This window comes from Mobula birostris, chromosome 15, assembly GCF_030028105.1.
Source record: "Mobula birostris isolate sMobBir1 chromosome 15, sMobBir1.hap1, whole genome shotgun sequence".
Classification (NCBI taxonomy): Eukaryota; Metazoa; Chordata; class Chondrichthyes; order Myliobatiformes; family Myliobatidae; genus Mobula; species Mobula birostris.
This window is the reverse complement of record NC_092384.1, coordinates 8,898,351-8,915,728: the sequence shown is the minus strand read 5'-3', so window position 1 is coordinate 8,915,728 and position 17,378 is coordinate 8,898,351. Positions and strand designations below refer to the sequence as shown.

At 45.1% G+C, this 17,378-nt stretch overlaps 1 protein-coding gene across 4 annotated transcripts in view; it reads left to right on the top strand.

Moving 5' to 3' along the window:
- Positions 1-17,378, top strand: part of vac14 (vac14 homolog (S. cerevisiae)) — a 468,264-nt gene that overhangs the window by 100,490 nt on the left and 350,396 nt on the right. The gene's annotated exons all lie outside the window — the stretch shown is intronic.

The window sequence follows — 17,378 nt, the reverse complement described above, 5'->3', positions numbered from 1 at the left end:
CCATCATTATGGTGTCGAGGTCCTCATCGACATCAACGATGGACGAACAACAACAACAACTATTATTTTAGGTTTTATGTGTTATTTGGCATGATTTGGTAGGTTATTTTTGGGTCTGTGAACATTCACAAAATTTTCCCATATAAATAAATGGTAATTGCTTCTTTGCTTTACAACATTCTGGCTTACGAACTGTTTCATAGGAACGCTGTACCTTCGAATGGCGGGGGAAACCTGTATCTTGTACTCCACTGCCCTGTGGAAGTGACTCTGACAGTCTATCTTATAATTGCTCATAATTTTGAGTTTCCATCAGGTCACAACTTGGCCTTCTGAACCATACCTCTTCCCACCCCGCCACATGCAAAAATGCCATTCCCTATTCCCAGTTCCTCCGTCTCTGCCGCATCTGCTCCAAGGATGAGGTTTTCCATTTCAGGACATCTCAAATGTCCTCTTCCTTTGAGGATCGTGGTTTCCCTTCTGCTGTCATCAATGTTGCCCTCACCCGCATCTCCTCCATTTCCCGCACTTCGGCTCTCACCCCATCTTCCCGCCACCACAACAGGAACAGAGTTCCCCTTGTCCTCACCTACCACCCCACCAGCCTCCGGATCCAGCATATTATCCTCTGCAACTTCCACCACCTTCAACAGGACCCACCACTAAGTACATCTTTCCCTCTCCATCCCTCTCTGCTTTCCGCAGGGATCAGTCCCTCCGTGACTCCCTGGTCCACACGTCCCTCCCCACGGATCTCCCACCCGGCACTTATCCCTGTAAGCGCAAGTGCTACACCTGTCCCCACACCTCCTCTCTTGCCACCATTCAGGGCCCCAAACAGTCCTTCCAAGTGAGGCAACACCACTTGTGAGTCTGTTGGGGTCATCTATTGCATCCGGTACTCCCGGTGCGGCCTCCTCTACATTGGTGAAACCCAACGCAGATTGGGGGACTGCTTCGTCAAGCACCTCCGCTCCGTCCGCCACAACAGACAGGATCTCCTGGTAGCCACCCGCTTCAACTCTGCTTCCCACTCCCATTCAGATACGTCCATACATGGCCTCCTCTACTGCCGTGATGAGGCTAAACTCGGATTGGAGGAGCAACACCTCATATACTGTCTAGGTAGTCTCCAGCCCCTTGGTATGAACATAGAATTCTCCAACTTCCGGTAATTCCCTCCCCTTCCCCCTCCCTTCCTCTATCCCTATGTCACTCTGCCCCCTCCCCCAGTTGCATATCACCTCCCTCATGGTTCCGCCTCCTTCTACCCATTGTGTTTTCCCCTATTCCTTCTTCATCTTTCCTGCCTATCACCTCCCTGCCTCTCCTACCCCACCCCTTTATCTTTCCCCTTACTGGTTTTTCACCTGGAACCTACCAGCCTTCTCCTTCCCACCCTCCCCCCACCTTCTTTATAGGGCCTCTGCCCCTTCCCTCTACAGTCCTGACGAAGGGTTCCGGCCCGAAACGTCAACCAATCTTTTCCACGGATGCTGCCCGACCTGCTGAGTTCCTCCAGCGTGTTGTGAGTGTTGCTTTGACCCCAGCATCTGCAGATTATTTTGTGTTGGCCTTCTGTGTTCTAGGACATGGGTTCCCAACCTTTTTAATGCCATTCACTGAGGGATCCATGGACACCAGGTTGGGAACCCCTGTTCGAGAGAGAATAAATCTAACCTGCCCTGTCTCTCCTATAGCCGTCCATTCCAGACAATATCCTGATAAATCTCTTCTGTTCCCTCCATCACTACCAGAAGCCACCAGAACTGTACATAGTACTATAAACATAATCTATGCAAGGTTTTTTACAACTGCAGCATACATTCCATGCATCAGCCCCTGAAGAAAAGCATACAAAAAAGCTGTCTTCACTACCCTATCTACCTGTGTTGCCACTTATATTGAGCTACAGACTTGCACCGTCTGTACATCAATGCGCCTAATGTCCTTGGCACTTACTATACATCTCCTGTCAGAATTGGACTTACAAAGTGTACTATTGCTGGCAATAGTTGGAAAATCAATACTGGGATTGTCTGAAAGGCAGAAGTGAAGGATTGTTGTCTATGGGGTTTTGCAGTACATTAATGGCAGGGAGAGAGGAATGCAGCACAGAAGGAACAGCTTTTCAGCACAACTGGTCCATACTGGACAAGATTCCTCATCTAACGTGCTCCCAATTACCCGTATCCTATCTATTTACCTGTCAAATGCCTTTCAACCATTTCCCCTGGCATCTCATTCCATCTACTGTTCACTTTCTAGGTCAAAAAGTTGCCCCTCGGTTTCCTTTTAAATCTCTAGTTCTTGAGTCTCTCGTGCTGGGGAAAAAAAACTGCACCGTGACCCTATCTTTGGCCCTCATGAAGCCATAAGATGTAGTAACAAGAGTAGACCCATTCAGCCCTTCAAGCCTGCCTTGTTATTCAAGACAACCTTGCTGGATCCATCTTTCAAGTCCACCTTCCTGTTCTATTACTTGGTTCCTTACTAATAAAACATCTGTCTTAGTCTCCACAACTTTCTGAGACAAAGAATTTCAAAGCAACCCTTTGAGGTAAGAAATTCTTCCTCAGCAGTCGTAAAAGCCATTCCCTTCTTCTATAACTATGCCTCCTCTTTGTAGATTCTCCCATGAGAATCTTCCCTGTGTTTACCAGGCCAAACTCCTTCAGAATCTCAAACACAAGGGATCCTGCAGATGCTGCTAAGTTAGAACAACAGACACAGAATCCTGAAGAAATTCAGCAGGTTAGGCAGCATCTGTGGAGAGGAATAAACAGTCGACATTCCGGCTGAGACCTTTCATCAGGACCGGAAAGGAATAGGGAAGAAGTGAGAATAAGAAGGTGGGGGAGGGAAAGAGGGCAAGCTAGAGCACGTGGTCGAAGAGTTATAGAGCAGCAGAGACCAGAGGGTCTCACTGAACTCCTGTTAAAGAGAAGATTTAAACTTCTTCAGGATAGACATCCCTTGAAGAGACTTTGCATTGGAGCAGCAAATCATAAGCACAAGAAATTCAGCAGATGCAGCAAATCCGGAACAATAAACAAAAAATGCAGAGGAACTCAGCAAGTTAGGCAGCATTTATGGAGCGGAATAAATGCTCTCCATAGATGCTGCCTGACCAGCTGAGTTCCTCGGGCATTTTGTGCTTATCCTTCAGAATCTTGTATGTTTCAATCCAATCATGCCTCTCTTCTGAAGAATGAGTGCTGACCCACTCTGTCCAAGCTTTCCTTTCAAGACTATCCTCCATACCTGGAAACATCCAACTGAACGTTCTCTGGACTGCTCCCAATCATATGTGTTTCCTTAAGAGGGCCAAAGCTATAAAGAGTATTCCACATATAATCTCAATAACATTTTATACATTCAGAATCAGGTTTAATATCACCAGCATATATCGTGAAAACTTTTGGCTTTGCAGCAGCAGTACATTGCAATGCATAATAATATAGAAAGGATACTGTGAATTAAGTATATATGTATATAAAATAAATATATATATTAAATAGATAAATAAGTAGTGTAAAAATGAAAATTAAAAAAGTAGTGAGGTAGTGTTCATGGTTTCAGCATCTATTCTGAAATCGAATGGCTGAGGAAAAGAAGCTCTTCCTGAATCGTGTACCGTAAGGCTCCCATACCTCCATCCTGCTGGCAACAATAAGAACAAGGCATGCCCCGAGTGATGGGAGTCCTTGATGTTGGATACCCCATTTTGATCCTGTGCAGTAGACCCCTACATCCCTCCCCAAACCAGACAGTGATGCGCCCAGTTAGAATGCTCTCCACGGTACATCTGTAGTAAGACCTACTTTTAGGGTCCAACCCACTTGAAATACACCTTCTTAGCTTTCCTGATTATCCGCTGAATCTGTATGCTAGCTCTTTGTTTAATGTTCCAAGACCCTTGTTTCTGTTTTTGCTAGTGTATGGCACTAGCAATAATCCTGCGATTGACCCTTTTGCGATCATGCTTTTTAAATTTATTTTCTAACTCCTGATATTTTTGGCTGATGAGGCTCCAATGAGGAAATATATGGTTTAGGAGGTTGCAATCAAGCAAGTGTCATGATGACTATATAACTATTAAAACAAAAAGCTGAAGAATACACTTCTGAAAGAAAACAGGAGGGTAAAGAGAGGGTATGAGATGGATCTAGCAGATATGTTTAAGGAATATTCCAAGAGGTTCTATTGGTATATTAAGAGTAAACGGATGTATGGGTGTATAGGGAGAGTGTTGGGCTGCCTATGCTTAAAGCAGGGGATGTGGCGGATCTTGATTATATAAAAAAAATGGATCCAGCATTAATTAAGTGGATCCCATTCACAAATTTACTCTATTGCAATGGGCACACTCTGATAGTTTGGCAGTGAAAAGTTATTTGTCAGTGTTAGCAGATAAAATAGTGTGTTTGCAGGGATAATAAATCAGCCATGATCGAATAGTGGAGCAGACTTGATGGGCTAAATGATCTAATTCTGCTCTTAAGTCTTGTGGTCTATGGATTTTTAATGAATATTTTTTCTCACTGTTTACTGAGAAGATAATCAGGGTTCCCAAAATCCAAACGCTTTTATTTAAGTAGGTAGTTGAATAAATTTTGTTTTGCCCTGGGTGAGTTTAAAGGGCGCAGGAAATAGATTCTGTTGAGTTTCAACTCAGTCTGAAATATTCAAGCTTGGAGATTTCAGCTGATATGTTTCAGTTAGAGTTCCTGGTGTTCTTCACCCCAGTTCTGGCTGTATACCTAACTCAGAAGCCGGATTCCTTGCTCATGTTATGGGCTAATGAGAGCCAAATCATCAGGATTTCCAGACAATCAGAGTATCAGAGTTTAAACTAACCACCATCATTAAGACAGAAAGAGTGAAAGTTCACAAGAATCTTGCCAAGACTGAAAGGCCCAAATGCTGGGAATGGTTGAGCATAGGACTTTGTGTGGGTTTTCCCCAGGTGCTCCGCTTTCCTCCCACAGTCCAAAAACCTCTTGTTTAATTTCTTGTTTTAGTTCCACAGTTTGTCTCAGTTTCTTCCTCTTCTTGTTTGATTGAGGCACAACTGAGCAGGCGTGTGGACGTCAATGAGTTAGACCGGCGGGAAGAACTTAAAAGGAGGTCATTTTTTCTTCAGTGGTTTGTTCGAGGAACAACTGAGTAGGTGCATGGACGTCAGTGAGTTAGACCGACGGGAAGAATTCAAAAGGAGGTCATTTTCTTCAGTGGTTTGATCGAGGCACGACTGAGCAGGTGCGTGGGCGTCGGCGAGTTAGACTGGTGGGAAGAATTTAAAAAGACAACAGCTTTATAGAGCAGGTGTCAGAGCAGGAGGGCTTTGGCTCAATGAGGCTTCGGTGATAATGCGTCAAGGTGAGGTAAGTTACTTGTGAAGAATAGGAAAAGGAACTATGTCTGCAAGGCCGGTGTTCTATAGTGGATGTCTGGGAGACTCATCTATGGCAGGTGTGTCGAGCTGCAGCTCCTTAAGGACTGAGTTACAGAACTGGAGATGCAGATCGATGACCTTTGTATGGTTAGGAAAAGTGAGGAAGTGATAGAGAGGTGCTGTAGGCCTTGGGAGACAGATAAGGAGAGGGAAGAGCAAGAGTCAGATATTAGAGAGCACCCCTGTGGCTGTCCCCCTTAACAATAAGTATTCCTGTTTGAGTGCTGTTTGGGGGGAACGACCTACCTGGGGGGAATAGTGGTCGCACCTCTGGCAGAGAGTCCGGCCCTGTGGCTCAGAAGGGGAGGGAAAGGAAGAGGATGGCAGCAATGGTAGGAGACTCTATAGTTAGGGGGTCAGACAGGCGATTCTGTGGACACAGGAAAGAAACACAGATGGTAGTTTGCCTCCCAGGTGGCAGGGTCCGGGATGTTTCTGATCACGTCCACAATATCCTGAAGTGGGAAGGTGGACAACCGGGGGTCGTGGTACATATTGGTACCAACGACACAGGGAAGAGGTCCTGAAAACAGACTACAGGAGTTAGGAAAGAAGCTGAGAAGCAGGACCGCAAGGGTAGTAATCTTGGGATTACTGCCTGTGCCATGCGACAGTGAGTACAGGAATAGAGTGAGGTTGAGGATAAATGCGTGGCTGAGGGATTGAAGTGGGGGTAGGGATTCAGATTTCTGGATCATTGGGACCTCTTTTGGGGTAGGCATGATCTGTACAAAAAGAACGGGTTGCACTTGAACCCAAGAGGGTCCAATATCCTGGCGGGGAGGTTTGCTAAGGCTATTGGAGAGAGATTAAACTGGAATTGCTGGGGGATGGGAACCAAACTGAAGAGATGGAGGAAGGGGCAGTTAAACATAGAAAATAGGTGCAGGAGTAGGCCATTCGGCCCTTCGAGCCTGCACCGCCATTTATTATGATCATGGCTGATCATCCAACTCAGAACACTGCCCCAGCCTTCCCTCCATACCCCCTGACCCCCGTAGCCACAAGGGCCATATCTAACTCCCTCAGTTGGTTCACAAATGGAGGAAGCTTGTAGGCAGAGTGAGAGGGAGGAGAGGCAGGTGATAGAGAAGGAACACACTCAGACTGATGGTTTGAGATGTGTCTATTTTAATGCAAGGAGTACCATGAACAAAGCGGATGAGCTTATAGCGTGAACAATAGGAATTCTGCAGATGCTGGAAATTCAAACAACACACATCAAAGTTGCTGGTGAACGCAGCAGACCAGGCAGCATCTCTACTAAATCTCTTACTAACTTTTCCTTCAGTTAGTCCTGACGAAGGGTCTTGGCCTGAAACGTCGACTGTACCTCTTCCTAGAGATGCTGCCTGGCCTGCTGCATTCACCAGCAGCTTTGATGTGTGGAGCTTATAGCGTGGATCAGAACTTGGGGCTAAGATGTCGCGGCCATTACAGAGACTTCCATGGCTCAGGCAGGAATAGCTAGTTAGAGTGCCAGGCTTCAGATGTTTCAGAAAGGACAGGGGAGGAGGCAAAAGAGATGGGAGCATGGCACTGCTGATCAGAGATAGTGTCATAGCTGCAGAAAAGGAGGAAGTCATGGAGGGATTGTCTACTGAGTCTCTATGGGTAGAAGTTAGAAACAGGAAGGGGTCAATAACTCTACTGGGTATTTTTTATAGACCACCCAATAGTAATAGGGACATCGAGGAACAGCTAGGGAGACAGTTTCTGTAACGATACAATAATAACAGGGTTGTTGTGATGGGAGATTTTAATTTCCCCAATATTGATTGGCATCTCCCTAGAGCAAGGGTTTAGATGGGGTGGAGGTTTGTTAGGTGTGTTCAGGAAGGTTTCCTGACTCAATATGTAGATAAGCCAATTAGAGAGAGGCTGTACTTGATCTGGTATTGGGAAATGAACCTGGTCAGGTGTCAGGTCTCTCAGTGGGAGAGCATTTTGGAGATAGTGATCACAATTCTATCTCCTTTACGATAGCATTGGAGAAGGATAGGAACAGACAAGTCAGGAAAATACTTAATTGAAGTAAGGGGAAATATGAGTCTATCAGGCAGGAACTTGGAAGCATAAATTGGGAGCAGATGGTCTCAGGGAAATGTGCAGCGGAAATGTGGCAAATGTTCAGGGGATATTTGCGTGGTGTTCTACAGAGGTACGTTCCAACGAGACAGGGAAAGGACGGTAGGATACAGGAACCATGGTGCACAAAAGCTGTTGAAAATCTAGTCAAGAAGAAAAGAAAAGCTTTCAAAAGGTTCAAATGATAGAGATCTAGAAGATTATAAGGCTAGCAGGAAGGAACTTAAGAATCAGAATCAGGTTTATTATGTGACGTGAAATTTGTTAACTTAGCAGCAGCAGTTCAATGCAATACATAATCTAACAGAGAGAGAAAAAAAAATAAATAAAATAAAACATAGTAAAAAAAAAAGTAAATCAATTATGTATATTGAATAGATTATTAAAAATTGTGCAAAAACAGAAATACTGTATATTAAAAAAGTGGAGTAGTGTCCAAAGCTTCAAAGTCCATTTAGGAATCGGATGGCAGAGGGGAGAAGCTGTTCCTGAATCGCTGAGTGTATGCCTTCAGTCTTCTGTATCTCCTACCTGATGGTAACAGTGAGAAAAGGGCATGCCCTGGGTGCTGGATGTCTTTAATAATGGACGCTGCCTTTCTGAGACACCGCTCCCTGAAGATGTCCTGGGTACTTTGTAGGGTAGTGTCCAAGATGAAGCTGACTAGATTTACAACCTTCTGCAGCTTTTTTCGGTCCTGTGCAGTTGCCCCTCCATATCAGACAGCCTGTCAGAATGCTCTCCATTAGAAGTTTTTGAGTGTATTTGTTGACATGCCAAATCACTTAGTAAAATATAGCCGCTGTCTTGCCTTCTTTATGACTACATCGATATGTTGGGACCAGGTTAGATCCTCAGAGATCTTAACACCCAGGAACTTGAAGCTGCTCACTCTCTCCACTTCTGATCCCTCTGAGGGTTGGTATGTGTTCCTTCGTCTTACTCTTCCTGAAGTCCACAATCAGCTCTTTCGTCTTACTGACATTGAGTGCCAGGTTGTTGCTGCAGCACCACTCCATTAGTTGGCATATCTCACTCCTGTACACCCTCTCGTCACCATCTGAGATTCTACCAACAATGGTTGTATCGTCACGAAATTTATAGATGGTATTTGAGCTATGCCTAGCCACACTGTCATGTGTATACAGAGTAGAGCAGTGGGCTAAGCACACACCCTTGAGGTGCGCCAGTGTTGATTGTCAGCAAAGAGGGTATGTTATCACCAATCCGCACAGACTGTGGTCTTCCGGTTAGGAAGTCGATCCAATTACAGAGGGAGGTACAGAGGCCCGGGTTCTGCAACTTCTCAATCAGGATTGTGGGAATGATGGTGTTGAATGCTGAGCTATAGTCGATGAACAGCATCCTGATGTAGGTATTTGTGTTGTCTGGGTTGCCTAAAGCTGTGTGAAGAGCCATTCAAACGGCGCTTGCCATTGACCTATTGTGGCGATAGGCAAATTGCAATGGGTCCAGGTCCTTGCTGAAGCAGGAGTTCAGTCTAGTCATAACCACCCTCTCAAAGCATTTCATCACCGTTGATGTGAGTGCTACCGGGCGGTAGTCGTTAAGGCAGCTCACATTATTCTTCTTTGTCACTGGTATAACTGTTGCCGTTTTGAAGCAAGTGGGAACTTCTGCCCGTAGCAGTGAGAGGTTGAAAATGTCCTTGAATACTCCCACTAGTTGTTTGGCACAGGTTTTCAGAGCCTTACCAGGTACTCCATTGGGACCTTCTGCTTTGTGAGGGTTCACTCTATTTGAAGACAGTCTAACATCGGCCTCTGAGCCAGAGATCACAGGGTCATCAGGTGCAGCAGGGATCTTCACAGCTGTAGTTGTGTTCTTCCTTTCAAAGCGGGCATAGAAGGCGTTGAGTTCATCTGGTAGTGAAGCATCGCTGCCATTCATGCTACCAGGTTTCGCTTTGTAGGAAGTAATGTCTTGCAGTCCCTGCCAGAGTTGCCATGCATTTGATATTGCCTCCAACCTCATTCAAAATTGTCTCTTCGCCCTTGAAATAGCCCTCCGCAAATCATAGCTGGTTTTCTGGTACATGTCTGGGTGGCCAGACTTGAATACCACAGATCTAGCCTTCAGCAGACAACGTACCTCCTGGTTCATCCACGGCTTTTGGTTGGGAATGTAAAGTACGTCTTTGTTGGCATACACTCATCCACATAGGTTTTAATGAAGTCAGTTACAACTGCAGCATACTCATCCAGATTCGAAGATGAATCCCTGAATACAGTCCAGTCCACCGATTCAAAGCAGTCCTGTAGGCCCTCCTGTGCTTCCCTTGTCCAAACCTTCTTGGTCCTCACTGCTGGTGCTGCAGTACTCAGTCTCTGCCTATACTCAGAGAGTAGAAGTACAGCCAGGTGATCAGACTTCCTGAAGTGAGGGCGTGGAATAGCACGGTAGGCGTTCTTGATGGTGGTGTAACAATGGTCCAGTGTGTTGTTTCCTCTGGTATTGCAAGTGATCTGTTGATGGTTGTTGCTTAGTGATTTTTTTCAGACTGGCCTTGTTAAAATCTCCCAAGACGATGGTGAAGGTGTTAGTGTGCGCTGTTTCGTGCATGTTGATCCCATTACTCAGATCATGTAAAGCCTGCTTGACATTGGTCTGAGGTGGAATGTAAACTGCTACCAGAATGACTCCAGAGAACTCCTGGGGTAGGTAAACAGGACGACACTTTACTGCTAGATATTCCAGAACTAGTGAGCAGAATTGGGACAGCATTGATATATTTGTGCACCAAGGAGAGTTGATCATGAGGCATACTTCTTCTCCTCTGCTTTTGAGAGACTTTATAGATCTATCCTGACAGTGTATAGTAAACCCGTCGATCTGAATCGCTGCATCCGGTACGGAAGGGGTTAACCAGGATTCCGTGAAACAAAGGACGCACGCGGTTCTAATGTCCCTCTGATACAGCACCCTGGCTATGAGATCATCGATTTTATTTACAAGAAACTGCACTTTCCCCAGCAAGATCATCGGTATAGGGAGTTTAAAACCCTGTTTCCTTAAACGCACTTGTAATCCTGATCTTCACTCACGCTTCCTCTGAGGTTTTCTCCGTGGGCCCTTCCGACCACAAACTGCGTTGTTTCCATCAGTTTTAAGCAGCGATAGTTTGTTTAAATGCATTAAGATGTGTTTGTTGACTGTACTGACCATGGTAGCAACTGTGCTTTTCAGCTGCGACAGGCTGAAATGAGAATATTTAATCATATCCATTGGGAGTACTGCTGCTACTCGAGTCGCGCCTGGGCGGTTAGAAGGCGTTGCTTGGCGAGCAGGATTAAGAGAAACCGCAAGGCATTCAACAAGTATGTGAAGAGCAAGATGATAAGTTATGAGAGAATAGGACCAATCAAGGGTGACAGTGGAAAAGTGTGTATGGAACCAGAGGAGGTAGCGGAGGTACTGAAGCAAAGTAATTATTACGGAAAATGACCTTGGCGATTGTAGAGGTGCCTAACAGCAGACTGAAAAGCTTGAACATATAGATATTAAGAAAGGAGGAGATTGCTGAGCCTCTGACAATGATCTTCGCATCATTAATGGGGACGGGAAAGGCACCGGAGGATTGGAGGGTTGCAGATGTTGTTCCCTTATTGAAGAAAGAGAGTAGAGATAACCCAGGAAATTATAGACCAGTGAGTCTTACTTCGGTTGTTGGTAAGTCGATGGAGAAGATCCTGAGGGGCAGGATTTATGAACATTTGGAGAGGCATAATATGGCTAGGAATAGTCAGCATGGGTTTGTCAAAGGCAGGTCATGCCTTACGAGCCTGATTGAATTTTGAGGACGTGACTAAACACATTGATGAAGGTAGAGCTGTAAATGTAGTGTATATGGATTTTAGCAAGGCATTTGATGAGGTACCCCATGCAAGACCTATTGAGAAAGTAAGGAGGCATGGATTCAAGGGGACCTTGCTCTGTGGATCCAGAATTGGCTTGCCCACAGAAGGCAAAAGGTAGTTGTAGACGGGTCATATTCTGTATGGAGGTTAGTGGGATCTGTTCTGGGACCCCCTTCTCTTTGTAATTTTATAAATGACCTGGATGAGGAGGTAGGGATGGGTTAGTAAATTTGCTGATGGCACAAAGATTGGGAGTGTTGTGGATAGTGTGGAGGGCTGTCAGGGGTTACAGCAAGACATCGATAAGATGCAAAACTGAGCTGAGAAGTGGCAGATGGAATTTAACCCAGGTAAGTGTGAGGTGGTTCATTTTGGTCGGTCAAATATAGTATTAATGATAAGACTCTTGGCAGTGTGGAGGATCAGAGGGATCTTGGGGTCCAAGTCCATAGGACCCTCAGCTGCTACGCAGGTTGACTCTGTGGTTAAGAAGGCATACGGTGTATCGGCCTTCAACTGTGGGATTGAGTTTAAGAGCCGGGTGGTAATGTTACTGCTATATTGGACCCTGGTCAGACCCCACTTGGAGTACAGTGCTCAGTTCTGGTCACTTCACTACAGGAAGGATGTGGAAACTATAAAAAGGGTGCAGAGGAGATTTACAAGAATGTTGCCTGGATTGGGGAGCATGCCTTATGAGAATAGGTTGAGTGAACTTCGCCTTTTCTCCTTGGAGCGACGAGGATGAGAGGTGACCTAATAGAGGTGTATAAGATGATGAGAGGCATTGGTCGTGTGGGTAGTCAGAGGCTTTTTCCCAGGGCTGATATGGCTAACACGGGAGGATACAGTTTTAAGGTGCTTGGAAGTAGGTACAGAGGAGATGTTAGGGATAAGTTTTTTTATGCAGAGTGTGGTGAGTGTGTGGAATGGGCTGCCAGCGACGGTGGTGAAGGCGGATACGATAGGGTCTTTTAAGAGACTCCTGGATGGCTACGTGGAGCTTAGAAAAATGGAGGGCTATAGGTAAGCCAAGGTAGTTCTAAGGTAAGGACATGTTCGGCACAGTATTGTGTGCCAAAAGGCCTGTATTGTGCTGTAGGTTTTCTATGTTTCTGCATACCGGGTAGATTAATTGGTCATTGTAACTTGTCCTGTGATCAGGTTAGTGTTAAATCGGGATCTTGGGGGTTGCTGTGTGGTGCGGCTCGAAGGCCAGAAGGACCTATTCTGCTCTGTGTATCTCTAATTAAAAATAAAGTTTATTCCTTGGAGCATCAGATACTGAGGAGTGGCCTTACAGAGTTGTATAAAATTACAGGGGGTATAGCTAAGGTGAATGGGCACAATTGTTTTTGCGGGGAACCAAAAACTAGAAAGCATTGGTTTAAGGTGAGAGGGAAATGATTTAAAAGAGACTTAAAGCAGAGAGTGGTGTTTATGTGGAAAGAGCTGCCAGGGAAGGTGGTTGAGACAGGTGTAATGAGAAAATTTTACAGGCATTTGGTTAGGTATATGGAAATATAAGGTATTGGTTTGTTATTGTCACATCCTACCAAGAAATAGTGAAAAGCTGATCAGGCGGGAAGATGGTGGCGCGATGCAGCTCGCAGCGGCCATTTCAGTAGTGATGTATGTTATTTGTCAAGTAGGGTGCCGTACACAATCCTGATTTGATGGAGACGGACGTGAGAGCACGGAGGAACATCTGGTGAAACTTCTGAAATGCCTGCTTCGCTGCCGCTGCTGCTACTGTGTGGTCCAGAATCTCCGGAGAAGGCCCTGAGTCCTCAGCTTTGCTTGTTGCTCGGCAGCCGGGGCAAGGTCGAAGCGCTCGGCAGAGGATGGTGCTCAGAGAGGCTGTGTCGGAGGGGCTGGTCGGATGCTCGAAGTTTTCGGACGGACTCATATTCCGCTGCGGTCGGGTGCTTCCAATGATGCTGAATCGGCGAGTTGGTGGCGCTTGGAGGTTCATGGCGGGGAGAGTTCCTCCCTTCTGCTGCCTGCATGGGATGATGAGTCTGTCGGGACTTTGAGACTTTTTTTTTTACCGTGTCCATGGTCTGCTCTTTATCAAATTATGGTATTGCTTTACAGTGTTGTGACTATATGTTATAATTATGTGGTTTTGTCAGTTTTAGTCTTGGTTTGTCCTGTGTTTTCTTGTGATATCATTCTGGAGGAACGTTGTATCATTTTTTAATGCATGCATTTCTAAATGACAATAAACGAAAACTGAAATCAAATCATTACACAGTGCACTGAGCGAGAATAGGGTGAAACAATAACAATGCAGAATATAGTGTAAAAGCTACTGAAAAAGTGTAGTGCAAGTAAATGATAAAGCGCAATGTCATAATGAGGTAGATTGTGGGGTCAAGACTCCATCTTATTGTGCAAGAGGTATCCTTTCAAGATTTGAAAGGATATCGGCCAAACATGGGCAAATGAGGCAAGTTCAGGTGGGAACCTTGGTCGGCAACAATGAATTGGGCTGAAGGTCCTGATCCTGCGCTGTATTACTCTGTGACTATCTGACAGGGTAGGCTGCTGTTGATCAGCTACAGAGGCATACTGGTCAGGCCACGATGAGAGATTTTTTTTTGATTTTAAGCACCTTTCATTAACATATGCCCTTTACAAAAGTAGACTAACACTGAGAGCCCAATGGCTTAAAAGCCACAGCTTTGATTTACTGAAAGGTTTTATTGCTGTAGCATTGATGAGATTAGTTCAAGAGGGTAATCGATTGTTGGTGCTTTATATAAACTGTTTCAGATAATGAGGTATACAGTATGAATTGTACAACAGAATGAAAGCACCTTGAAGTGGTCTTAACCCATGTGGCCTGCATTGTGGGTCAGTCCGAGCCCCTGCTCTGTATGCATGGATAGGGAAAGGTGAACAGGAGTACTGGGTTTCTAGAAATGGGTCCAGTGGCTGAAGGTTATGAGAGGGACAGGGACATCTGGATGGCTTCTGCTAATTGCATGCCTATCAGTGAAACCAAGAATGATCGTGCTTCGACAAGTGCCCGCAGTTGGCAAGTACTTGTATCCCCACACCCATTTAATCGCATTAAGTCACAGGAGACTGAATGACATTAGAAGACAATTTTGCAAGTGCTTTCAAAATCAGTCAGTGACTTTGTTTTTCTTTCATTAAATATATCTACACCTGAGCAACACACACAAAATGCTGGAGGAACTCAGCAGGTCAGGCAGCATCTACGGAGGGGAACAAACAGTCATCATTTCAGGTCAAGACTGGAAAGGAAGGGGGAAAGACTGGGGGATGGGAAGGAGGATAGCTAGAGGATGATAGGTGAAGCCTGGTGGCTAGGAAACATAAAGGGCTGGAAAGGAAGGAATCTGAAAGGACATGAGAGTTGACTATAAGAGAAAGGAAATGTGGAGGAGATCCAGGGGAGGTGATAGGCAAATGAGAAGAGGTAAAGGGCAAGAGTGGGGAATAGAAGAAGAGGAGAGGGGAAGGGTAATTTTATTTTACCAGAAAGAGAAATTCATATTCATGCAGTCAGTTTGGAGGCAACCCAGATGGAACATAAAGTGTCACTCCTCCACCATAATGGTGGCCTCATTGTGGCACAAGAGGAGGCTAGGGACTGACACGTTGAAACAGGAATGTGAATCAGATTTAAAATGTTTGGAACCACTAAGTTCCCCTTTTGTTAGAGTGGAGGTGCTCGATGAAGTGGTCTCCCAATTTTTTCGACATAGGTGAGGTTGCTTCAGGAGCACTAGTCACAATAGATGTCACTGGTAGATTCACAGGTGAAGTTTTGCTTCACCTGCAAGGACTGTTTGGGGTGCTGAATAGAGGTGAGGGAGGAAGTGAATGAGCAGTTATAGCATTTAGGCCGCTGCAAGGTTAAGTGCCAGGGGGAAGATAAGTGGGGAGGGACGAATAGACAAGGGAATCAAGGAGGAAGTGATCCCTGCGGAAAGCGAAGGGATGGGGGAAGAGGTAAGGATGTGTTTGGTGGTGGGATCTCTTTGCAGATGGCGGAGGTTGTGGAGAACGATGTATTGGATGTGAAGGCTACACACTTTTATCATTTCTTCAGCCTTTCCTAAAGGTGCTGGTTTGTACTGCACATTACTTTCTATAGAACGTGTACTGATTGAGGGGCAAAGTCCTATTGAGTTCAGGTATTGTGATAGTTCTTAAAAGTGTTTCCTTAAAAGTTCAAAGTAAATTAAGAGCTGAAAATATATTTATTATCAAAGTATGTATATGGCACCATATATTACCTTGAGATTCAATTTCTTGCAGGGAAATAAAGAAATACAATTAGAATTTATGAAAAGTATAAATGAGTTAATAAATAATACTGAGACCGTGAGTTGTAGAGTCCTTGAAAATGAGTCCTTAGGTTGTGGAACCAGTTCAGGGATGAGGTGTGAAATTATCCATACTGGTTCAAGATGCTGTGCTGAATGAGCTGAGAATAGGGCATCTGTCCCGGGATATCTAGAGAAGAAATGTTGGGTAATAACTGTTCCTGAACATGGTGGTGTGGGACCTAAGGCTCCTGTACCTTCTGCCCGATGGTAGCAGTGAGAAGAGAGAATGGCCTGGGTGGTGGAGTCATTGATGATGGATGCTGCTTTCCTGTGCCCTCGTTGATTGTAACTGTTCATTATTCATGCAGCTGGCATTTTGAAGACTCTTTGACTGCATTTGGATCCTAGGTACACCTGACCTATCCCTTATTTGTTTGGCGAATGTAATTTTTCACTGAATGGTGATTAAAAAGCCGGAGCTCTGTCTGATTGTTCTTCCCCAGTTTTTAATTAAGCAGATTGCATCTGAGACATTTGTGATGGTAATGCAGTGAAATAGAAAATTATGAACAATAAGCAGGAGCGAGCCTGCACTGCATATCAATAAAATCTTGGCTTGCTTCTGTTTCATGGTCCCTTATCTAATAGACAATGTGCTGGCATTGGAGAGGGTCTAGAGGAGGTTCATGACAATGATTCTGAGAATGAAAGGTTAACACGTGTGGAGTGTTTGATGGCTCTGGGCCTGTACTCGCTGAAGTTTAGAAGAATGAGGATGGATCTCATTGAAACCTATTGAATATTCAATGGCCTGGATAATGTGGATGTGGAGAAGATGTTTCCTAAAGTGAGGGAGTCTAGGACCAGAGAGCACAGCCTCAGAACAGAGGGGCATCCATTTAGACCAGATATGAGAAGGAATTTCTTTAGACCATAAGACATAGGAGCAGAATTAGGCCATCTGGCCCATCAAGTCTGCTCCACCATTCAATCATGGCTGATCCTTTTTTCTGTATCCTCCTCAACCCCAGTTCCCGACCTTCTCCTCGTAACCTTTGATGCCATGTCCAATCAAGAACCTATCACTCTCTGCCTTAAATACACCCAAGGACCTGGCCTCAGCAGCCGCATGTGGCAACAAATTCCACAAATTCACCACCTTTTGGCTAAAGAAATTTCTCTGCATCTCTGTTTTGAAAGGGCGTCCTTCTACCCTGAGGCTGTGTCCTCTTGTCCTAGACTCTTCCACCATGGGAAACATCCTTACTACATCTACTCTGTCTAGGCCTTTCAACATTTGAAAGGTTTCATTGAGATCCCCTCTCATCCTTCTGAATTCCAGCAGGTACAGACCCAAAGCCATCAAACATTCCTCGTATGATAGCCCTTTCATTCCTGGAATCATCCTTGTGAACTTCCTCTGGACCTTCTCCAATGTCAGCACATCTTTAGTAAGATGAGGGGCCCAAAACTGTTCACAGTACTCAAGGTGAGGCCTCACCAGTGCCTTATAAAGCCTCAGCATCACATCTTTGCTCTTGTATTCTAGATCTCTTGAAATGAATGCTAACATGGCATTTGCCTTCCTCACCACCAACTCAACCTGCAAATTAACCTTCAGGGTGTTCTACACAAGGACTCCCA